Below are 10,323 nucleotides of genomic sequence, written 5' to 3'. Positions count from 1 at the left end.
TGTCTGTTGGTCCCTGTCTCCCCCCTCCCTTGCTCCTCCTCAAACCCTCACTTCACCTCCTGTGTCTCTCCCCTCTCTCTGTTTCTGTCTGTCTTTCTTCATGTCTCTGTCCATTTCTCTCTGTGTCTCAGTCTCTCTGTCTCTAGAGCTCTTCTCCCCTCTTCACCACCCCATCCTCCTTTCTCTTGGAGAGAAGTCCGCAGTTTCCCGATTCTCAGAGCCACGCCTCCACGCCGCCAGCACCGGGTCTTCTGTATGTCATGTTTTAATTATGCAACGCCCTATTTCCTCCCCCAGATCTCCCAGGCTCAGCCTCCGATGGTCTGGCAGGTGAGCTCGCCTGGCTCCTTCCTGTGCCACCAAGGCAAACGCGGAATGGATGTCAGTGCTGAGTTCTCGGCTCTGGGACATGCCCCTGCACCACCTCTCCATCCCAGGTGAGGCCCCATAGGCTCAGCTCCGCAAGGATGTGGCTGGGAGATGGGCCTGAGTGTAGGAAGCCTCAGTGCCAAATATGCACACACGCAGGCTCACACAGGGACATTGAACACACACACACACATTTACACACACACAGCAAACACACATGCACACATACTGCACACATACATACCAGCACCTACCCTCGTCTGTCCACTTTATAACATTCAACCCAGAAGGTATGTGAACCCCCTAGAGTCTGCCTCCAGGACACATGCTAGCCACCCTGGGGGGCAGGGTTGTGTTTTCTTAGCCACTCTGTCCTACTCCTGGGGACTCCTCACCTTTCTGCCCACGTTTTTCATCAGAGCTTGTGCAGCACATTCTGCACTTGAGCCTGGAGGGCCCAAAGTTTAAGGGGGCCACCCACCCCGAAACAACTCGATAAGTCGTACCAGAACTATGTAATTAAAATGAGGAACCTCTGACTGTAGCCAGTTTGGTTGCAAAAAGTGCTGCAAGGCTCAGCCATGGGCGGACATCTCGACTTGGGGATGCCCAGTGGTGACCAGGTAGGCGGACACTTCCAGGGTGACACTGCTGTGCTCAGGCCATCAGAGGGGTGGCCACCAGACACCGTGGCCTGGAAGGAGAGGGTCCCTGCCAGACAGCACCCTGCTCACCTCCTCAAGGTGCAAACGCACCCCAGTCTCCACCAGCACTCCTCTGGCCATGCCAACACTGGGCCCTGCCCTGGCTCTGTGACCCTGGGCACTGCCTGCTGGGAGCACACATGGACAGTTGGACAAACAGGAAGTGCTGTTTTTTATGGAAGGCAGCTTTAGACTCTTTCTCACCCTTTCCACAGCTGTGGGGTTCTATGCTGGTCACCTCCCCGGGAGGACGGGCCCCCACACAGCCCTTCCCTTGAGGGTGTGGAACAGACAGGGAACCGTGGACCCAGTCTCTCAGCCCTTCCCAGTGCTTCCTCATAGGGAAGGCTATGGGGGCCCCACAAAGAAGAGGCTTCCGAGTCTTCAGACCTCCTCCATCCACAGAGGGACCCTTGGCCTCTCTCCTTCCTGTACCCCTTACCCCAAGCCCGGGCACCACTCATCTGCTTCTATCTTTGTAAATTTGCCTGTTCTGGACATCTCTTATAAACGGACACATAAAATGTGTCCTTCTGTGTTTGCTTCTCTCACTGACCATCGTGTGTTCAAGGTCCATCCACGATGTAGCCTGTGTCAGAACTTCACTCCTTTTCATGGTGAGGCATACACCACTGTGTGTATGGGCCACATGCTGCTGACCCACCCATCCATTTATCGACCCACACACCCACCCATCCACTCATCCATCCATTTAACCACCCACACATCCACGCACCCATCCATCCATAAATCAACCATCCATCATCCATCCATCCATCCACTGACCAATCCATCATCCACCCATACACCGATCCATCCATCCACCCACCCACCATCCATTCATCCATGCATCCACTTATCTATCCACCCATCCATTCACTCTTCTGTAACATCGTCAAATCAAATTATATTATGAACTTGTAAATCCTCCTTCCCGTCCCTTGACCCTGAGAATAAATAAGAAAAAAAAAAAGAGAGAGAGAGAGAGAGAGAGAGAGAGAGAAATAAAGCTAGTGCAAACCTATGTTAGGAGATGGAAGGGAAGGATTTCTGGATTGTCCCCAAGTGACTGCTAAAGTATGAATCTCCCCCACACTGTTTCTGAAACAGACCACACAGATTTAAAAGGAAAAAGAATAAAAGAAACCACACATAAATGACCATAAATAAATGACAACACTGCGCCATAAAGAGTCTGAAAATACTATGAATAACTTCAAAGTATTTGTACCTAAAGAGGGTCTGCCTGTGCTCAGTTGTGTCTGACTCTTTGCAACCCCATGGACTGTACACGCCAGGCTCCTCTGCCCATGGGATTCTGCAGGCAAGAATAATGGTGTGGGTTGTCAGTCCCTTCCCAGGGGATCTTCCCAACCCAGGGATCACCCCTGCATCATTTGTGCCTCCTGCTTTGGCAAGCAGGCTCTTTGCCATGACAACCACCTGGGAAACAAGAAACTCCAGGGGTCCAGCCCCAGTTGGATCCAGGGATTCCCTCGGGAGGACTGCGTTGGTGATTAAAAGGATAGATAAAAGGAGAAAGACACAGAGGCTTGACCTGACTCATTTACATGGGAAACTAATAAAGTTCGTGACACCGAACTTGCTCTGACCACGGAGGCCACAGGCACCCTCTCGAATCACGGAAGGTGCCCCACCCTGGGCACCTTCTCGAGTGGGTCTTAGAAACCCAGGCAAGTAAGTGGTCTCAGAGAGCCCCCATGCTCCGATCAGTCACCCTGAAGGAAGAAAAGAGAAGAAAAGGAGAGAAAAGGAAGCAAGAACGACACGGGGAGACCAAGCCTGATGAGCAAGGCCCGTGGCTTTATTTTCAAAGGGGGCTTATATACCTTAAGTTGTGTATAGAGGATAATAGGGGGTGTAAAATCATGCAAAGTCAGCAGTCTTTGATCCTTATTGAGACCAGGCTTTCTTTTCTGCAAACTTATAGTATACAAATGCTTTAGGTGATTTACCTCATCTTCTGGCCAGAAGGCCTGTTAACATTTTATGACTCTGATAATAGTTTGTCAACCATAAGACTTATTTTCTCTAAGAGTAATTATTTTAAAGTTGGGCGCCATCCTCCGAACGTGTTAGATAAAGTTGCATTCCTATAGGGCAAAGGTGCAATGGGCTTACAACAAGGAAACAATTTATTACCTTAAGGGTCTAAAGTTCTTAACACCAAGGCCACTACTTATTTTTTTCTATATACCAACTATATTAATTAATATACTCCCAAGGACACAATACAGGGGATGTGGAAACTTGGCAGCAAGCATTGGCTCAACAATGAAATATTTTACTAGTTCTATTCTAACAATTTCTAACTCTCCAAGAGGCTCTATAATATTTGAATATCTTAAGCTTCCCATGCCTCTCCGGTTGGGAGACTGTAAACAATCGTATGCGTAGCTGTAGGAGTCCGGGTTAACCTGTCAGGCAAGTTAGAGAGCCATCTGAGGGGTTTGGATTGAAACACTCCTATTATGCCCAGGAGGCTAATTAGCTGGAGCTCTAAGTTGATTTCCTTCAAGGAAAAGGTGATGGGGATAGCTCCCCATTAATGTCAGAGGAGTTGGTCAAAGTCGTAAAATAGTAAAACAGACAGATTCTGCTTTGGGGGTAGACACTTAGGCAGATCCAGGGGGGCCCTCGGGTCCTGACTCGCCTTTGCATGTCAGGCCTCTCCGCATGAAGTTTGTCATGGGTGGGAACTCTCGTGCTGGCTCCTGGCAAGAAACCATAAAATCAAAAGCCATCTTAAGCCTTTTCTGTCCAAAAACGGGATTCCTTAAATAAATTGACTTTCACTTTCTCACAGCTGCAGAGATCCCATTTCCGGACAAGATTCAGTTCCCGGGACTCAGTGGATATGACTTTTGGGACTCCCCCATGCCCCGCGGCGCTATAGCTGTGCATCCTTAGGACGGCTTGGGGGCACAGAGGACAGGCTCAGGGGGTGACATGTCCCCCACCTGGTTTGCCTGCAGGGAGCCACGGCACGATGACATACTGCCTGAACAAGAAGTCACCCATCTCTCACAAGAAGTCGAGGCTGCTGCAGCTTCTGGGCAAAGTGCTGCCATGTGTCACCCTGCCCGTGGTGCTCAAGTGGTCCACCACCCAGGTGAGAGACTGCAGGCATGCCCGGGCCCTGGACCCAGCTCCAGCCACTAGTGTCACCCACAGGGGGCAGTGTCCTTATCCTTGTTGGGGAAATGGTATTGAGAACAAACCTGCTGTAAAGCAGAATTGTTTAGTCGCTCAGTCATGCCTGACTCATTGCGACCCCATGGACTATAGTTGGCCAGGCTTCTCTGTCCATGGGATTCTACAGGCAAGAATACTGGAGTGGTTCACCATGCCTTCCTCCAGGAGATCTTCCCCACCCAGAGAGCCTCCAAGAAAAGTAGGAAAGGACACAGCTTTACTCTGGAACTAGCCTGAAGCCAGAACGGGGACCCATGGACTAACAGCATCACTGTCTGAAGTCACAGAGGCTGGGGGAGCTGGGAGGGGAAGGGGGAGGCTGGGTCCCGCCTTTTGTGCAGCTGAGCTGACACCAGAGCTCCTTTTTGGTCCCAGATAATCAATAGCTGAGTTCCCATGTACTCTGAGGTGAGTTTGCATTTGTACCCTGGCACCCCCTCCAAGGAGACTTTCTTTGTGGCTCAGATGGTAAAGAATCAGCTTGCAATGCAGGGGACCTGGGTTTGATCCCTGAGCCAGGAAGATCCCATGGAGGAGAAAATGGCACCCCACTGTAGTATTCTCACCTGGGAAATGCCATGGACAAAGGAGCCTGGCAGGCTATACAGTCCATGGGGTCACAGAGAGTCTAGACGACTGAAGCAACTGAGAACACATGCACACACTCACACCCCTCCCCTGTAGTGCTTCTGCAGGGTGGATCAGGGGTTTTATGGGGTGGAGAGAAGCCGGGGTAGGAGGCAGTCATTGTGGAGGATGGAGAGTAGTCAATGGCGGGGGCCCTGTCTGTGGGAAGGGGGCACCCACTTGACAGCGGTCCTGTCACAGGCACACACGTTAGCCAGGGGGGGGATGCAGGACGGGGTAGAAAACCCACCTAGGCCCAGGTGCCCGCAGGAGCAGGGGCCCACCAGCAGGGGACAGATGGCCACTGCCTTCCTGAACCCACACTTGAGGGGGCACTCATATTCCTGGTTTTTCTGCTCCCAGGCTGGTCCTCCCAAGAAGACAAAAGGCTGTCAACCACAGCTCTTGCCTTGTGTAATTGCTTCCTCCTGGGAGGTTCCTGGTTGCTGGAATCCCCCTCAGGGGATCTGATTGGCAGAGAGCCAGGGCTGGAATGTGGACAAACTACATTCCTCCTTGCATCAGGGGCCTTCAGCCTGGCCTTAAGAGTTCACACCCAGAGGAGGGAGGGAGCAGGAGGGGGTCCACCAGAGCCCAGGAGTCCTGCAGGACTGGGGTCCCTCTGCTCTGAGGGCCCCTTGTTGCTGGGTCTCTCTGTTCTGCGTCCCTCCAGGGCAGGATCCCTCCATCCCCGGGGGCCTCGGTGCTGTGGTCTCAAGTGGTATGGCTGCCAAAGAGACCTGGGTGTGTGCATGGTGGGGGGCACGGGTGGTGGTCTTTCAGGGGGTGTTGAAGATCAGCGACTGCAGCAGCACTTCATTTAATCTTTGTAGAGGTAGATGGCAAGTGCCTGTGTATAGCTGACAATATTCAGATGAATCTTTGCTTTTTCTTTTAATTTGGATTGGGAGGGAGGTGCTGTGACTTCCTTTCCCATTTTTTATTCTTTTTTTTTTCTTTTTCCATTATGACTCTGTGTAGAGAACACAGTACCATTTTCTGCTATTAGTTTATGTTAATATTAGTTTTTGCTTTTTCTTTTATTTTGGATAGAGAGAATCTATTATTTTCTTTCCTTTTTTTTTATTTTTATGTTTTTTTTTTCCTTTTTCCATTATGACTCCTTGTAGAGGACACAGTATGTTTTCTGCTATGAATTTATATTAGGGCTTCCCCGGTGGCTCAGTTGGTAAAGAATCTGCTTGCAATGCAGGTGATATGGGTTGAATTCCTGGGTTGGGAAAATCTGGAGAAGAGAATGGCAACGCACTCCAGTAATCTTGCCTGGATAATTCCATGGACAGAGGAGTCTGGTGGCCTACAGTCCATCGGATCGAAAAGACTTGGAAATAACTGAGCAACTTTCACTTTTCAATTTATGTTAAACTTATTTTTGCTTTTTCCTGTCTTATTTGTGTGGTGGACAGATGTTTCTTCCTTTCGTTCTCTCCCCTTGGTTCCTTGCCTTTCCTAGTGCTGTTTGTGGGGGTGGGCACAGACCTCTGTGGGTCTTGTATGTCCTCATGTTGAAGGGTCCAGCTTAGGTGTTGTGGAGCCTGGGCTGTTGAACCCACAAGGAGCTTCCACCCAGAGACTGCCTGAGAGGAGGGTGAGGCTGGACTCTGCAGGAACACCCCCCCCCCCATGACCACAATCTGGACCTCAGATCTGTGCTCCACCTGATCAGTGACCCTGGAGACCCTGTTCCCAGAAGCAGGGCCTCAACCCCAGCAGCACCAACACTGTGGATTTCACAGTGGATAATGTGGCCCTCAGTTGGGCGTCCTCAGTGCATGCCCAGCCCCTAAGCAGGGGGCCGCCCTCTCTGCCCAGCACAGGTGTGCAGGTGCTGAGCATCACGAAGCAGCTGGATGCTGGCACAAGGACCTGCGGATGGTGCACATGGAGGAGGGCACTGAGAGGAACCTGCACTCTGGCCACATGGTGTACATGACGGCCCTAAGGGAGGTAGGGGTGGGGACAGGGGGTAGGGACTGGGGGGGTGTCTGCCATCTAGGGACACCCATGTCTGGTCCAGGCAGGAGGGGGAGGGCCTCTGAGGGGATGGGCACACGTCCACTCAGATGGACATATGGTCACTCCAGGCAGGAGATGCTGATCTCTAAGGGGACAACACAGGTCCACTCCCATTAGAAGACACTGGCCTCTAAGGAGATGGACACGCATCCACTCCAGGCAGGAGAGGACTGACCTCTGGCATCAGTCACTCAGAATTCCAGACCAACGTGCATTTCTGAAATCACACCTGTACCTCTGGCCTCTGGGGTGTCTCCCAGAATTTGGCTATACCAGGTCCCTGACACATCCTTACCTGTGTCCAGTTTTGGGGTGTCCAGTCCATTCTTTCAGCTGCTGGCCAAGTCACTTAGTGTTTCACTCTGGCCTTGGCCCCCGGTGCCCCCACCACAGAACCTCATGACCCTTGGGGTCTGGAGGTTCTGTCCTGGGCCTCAGTGTGCATGTACCCTGCTGCCCTCGCATGCTACCAGGAGTACAGATTTCACACAATATTATAAGCACTGCTCTCTGCTGCTGTGCACACACACACACACAGGCATATCCATGCACACACAGACCCTGAACACATGCACACCTGCATGTGCACCTGTACCTACAGGAGCGTGTACATACACACACACGCACACACACACACACAAGAGCAATGCCACAGCTCCCCACTGCCATTCAGGGGAGACTCAGTCCCTTGGGAGCAGGTGCCATGCTTTATGTCTTTTTGTGTCAGGACCCCCCAACCCGTCTGTAGAGTGGCTGTGCTGGGGAAAGTCCCCACCCACGCCCCTCTGTCTCTCACTAAAAGGCCCGTCTCCTCCACCCCCACCCAGAACGCCCTCATGGAGATCTCAGAATGGCTGGAGAACCACTCCCAGGAAGTGGTTATCCTGGCGTGCAGGAACTTCAAGGGCATGACGGAGGACCTGCACGAGTACCTGATGGACTGCATCAAGAACATCTCTGGGGACATGCTGTGTCCCCATGGAGTGAGCAGGGGCCACAGGCTCCCCATGCTCTTGGCAGCGGGGCCAGTGGGAGCACTAGGCTTCACTGTAATCAGACTATTCCCTAGCTGCGTGAGGCTGATTCAGGCACTGGGTGATGCCGCTCACGGAATCCCAGTAATCCACCCACTACTGTCTCCACTCAAACACCCCAATAACCAGCCCATCACTGGTCACAGGCACCCTCAATAATACACCCTGCCCGGTCTCTATTCAGACACCCCCCAAATCCACCAATCATGCCTCAAGATGCCCCAGTAATCCACTCGCTGTTTCCTATCAGAAACCCCAATAATCCACCCAGCTCTGTTTCCACTCAGGCACCCCAATAATCAACCCATCACTGCTCAAGACACCCCAGTAATCTACCCACTAGTGTCTCTACTCAGACATGCCAATAACCCACCCATGACTGTCTCTTCTCACAGAGAACCCAGTAACCAGCCCATCACTGCTCATAGACACCCTAATAATTCACACATCACTGTAGCTTCTCAGACACCTCCAATAACTGACATATCGTGTCACAAGGCACCCCAATAACCACTGTGCACATGTCTCACGGGCACCCAGATGATTCTCCCCCCAGGAGGTGCCGACTCTGCACCAGCTGTGGTCCCAGGGCCAGTAGGTCATCCTGTCGTACAAGGATGAGGCATCCATGAGTCAGCATGTAGAACTGTGGCCTGGTATCCCCTACTGGTGGGGGAACCAGGTGAAGCCCCAAGACCTTGTCCACTACCTGTAGCACATGAAGAGCTGCAGCCACCCAGGTGAGTGCCGCCTTCACACCGGGATACCTGGTCACATGCATGTCCTAGTGCATGGGGCTGGCTTTGGTTTCAAGTGGAGAAATGGAATAGGATGTATTAAGGGATATTATTCTGTTCACCACATGGGGAGCAGGGCATGGACATCCTTGGGGATGTTACTGTGTCCACCATACGGGGCCAGGACATGGACATCTTTGGGATCACTGTCCAGCCTGCCTGCCCTCTGTAACAGGAGAAATTCATGAGTCAACACCCCTGTGAGCCCCTTCTGTCTGAACTTTGGTCTCTGTCAGACATCTGAATATCTGACCACTGCGGAGGCCAGAGTCTGAGTGGGTGATGGCACAGCTTGGTGACTGCGTGGGCAGGTGACCCCATGGGTTACTGGTCACATGGGCAGGAGATCGTGTGGGTGGGTGACCGGTTTGAGTTGCTGATTGCAGGGTGGGTTACCATGTGAGTTGCTGACCCGGTGAGTGGGTGACCGTGTGGGCGGGTGACGGTGTGAGTGGATAATCATGTGGACAGGTGAGTGCATAACCTCTCAGGTTAGTGACCCAATGGGTGGGTGACCACGTGGGTTGGTGACCACATAGTTTGGTTGGCCACATGACTCCATGGGTTAGTGACTAACATGTGGGCAGCTGACCCCACAGCCGGCACCATGAACAGCAGCCCTCTCTTGTCCCAGGCAGGCTGTTTATGGCCGGCATAAACCTCACAGAGAACCTGGAGTTTGTCTGCGTCCAACCAGCCTGGTCCCTGGAGAAGCTGACCCAGTGGGGGCTCCCCTGCCTTTGCACATGGGTGAAGGGCCAGTGCCCAGGGTCAGCCACCGGCTGTACCAACACCATCACAGGCGACCTCATGTGGGCTGACGGGTTTGTTGGCGATGTCATCGGGTTGAACTGGAAGCTGCTTCAGGGCTGATGGACAGTGCGTGTGTGGAGCTGGGGGGCATCGTGGACTCTGCGTCTCAGTCACGTGCTGTGACGTTACCGGCCTCAACTGGAAGCTGGCTTGGGGCTGACAGATGGCACACTGAGGAGCTGGGCATGGTGCAGGCCACTCCTCATTCGCATCCTGTGATGTCACTGGGCTGAACCAGAAGCTGTTTTGGGGCTGACGGATGGCGCATGGGTGGAGCTGGGTATCGCTTAGGCTGCGTCTCAGTCACGTCCTGCAACGTCACTGGCCTGAACTGTAAGACGCCTTGGGGCTGCCAGACAGCGCGTGGAGGAGCTGGGCATTGAGGAGGCTATTCTCAGCTCTGTCCTGAGGGACTGGTCATCCATCTGCCCGTGCACTGAACGTGGGTTACTGCAGAGGTGGGGCCAGGTGGTAGCATCCATGGTCTCCTCCGTCCTCCATGTGTCTTTCGGCAAATGCTGGCTGTGAGGTGATGATTAAAGGTGAGCACATGATTTGTACAATCACATCCTCAGGGAGCCACACCTGGTTCTCGGGTCTGTGACTTCCCCATGGGAGAGGCTGGGGTGCCCCCTCCCTCTGGGTGCTGAGACTAAAAGACAGTGACCCCCAGTTGGGGAGGGGAGGAGGCACTATGGACACTAGTGTCCATAAGAGGGACACTAT

At 52.7% G+C, this 10,323-nt stretch overlaps 1 pseudogene; it reads left to right on the top strand.

Annotated features, from left to right (window-relative positions):
- The first annotated feature begins 318 nt into the window (after positions 1-318).
- On the top strand, positions 319-9,657 carry LOC112577751 (annotated as a pseudogene).
- The last annotated feature ends 666 nt before the right edge of the window (positions 9,658-10,323 follow it).

Source organism: Bubalus bubalis, chromosome X (genome assembly GCF_019923935.1).
Source record: "Bubalus bubalis isolate 160015118507 breed Murrah chromosome X, NDDB_SH_1, whole genome shotgun sequence".
Lineage (NCBI taxonomy): Eukaryota > Metazoa > Chordata > Mammalia > Artiodactyla > Bovidae > Bubalus > Bubalus bubalis.
The sequence above is the reverse complement of the archived record's forward strand: the minus strand, read 5'-3'. Positions and strand labels throughout refer to the sequence as shown.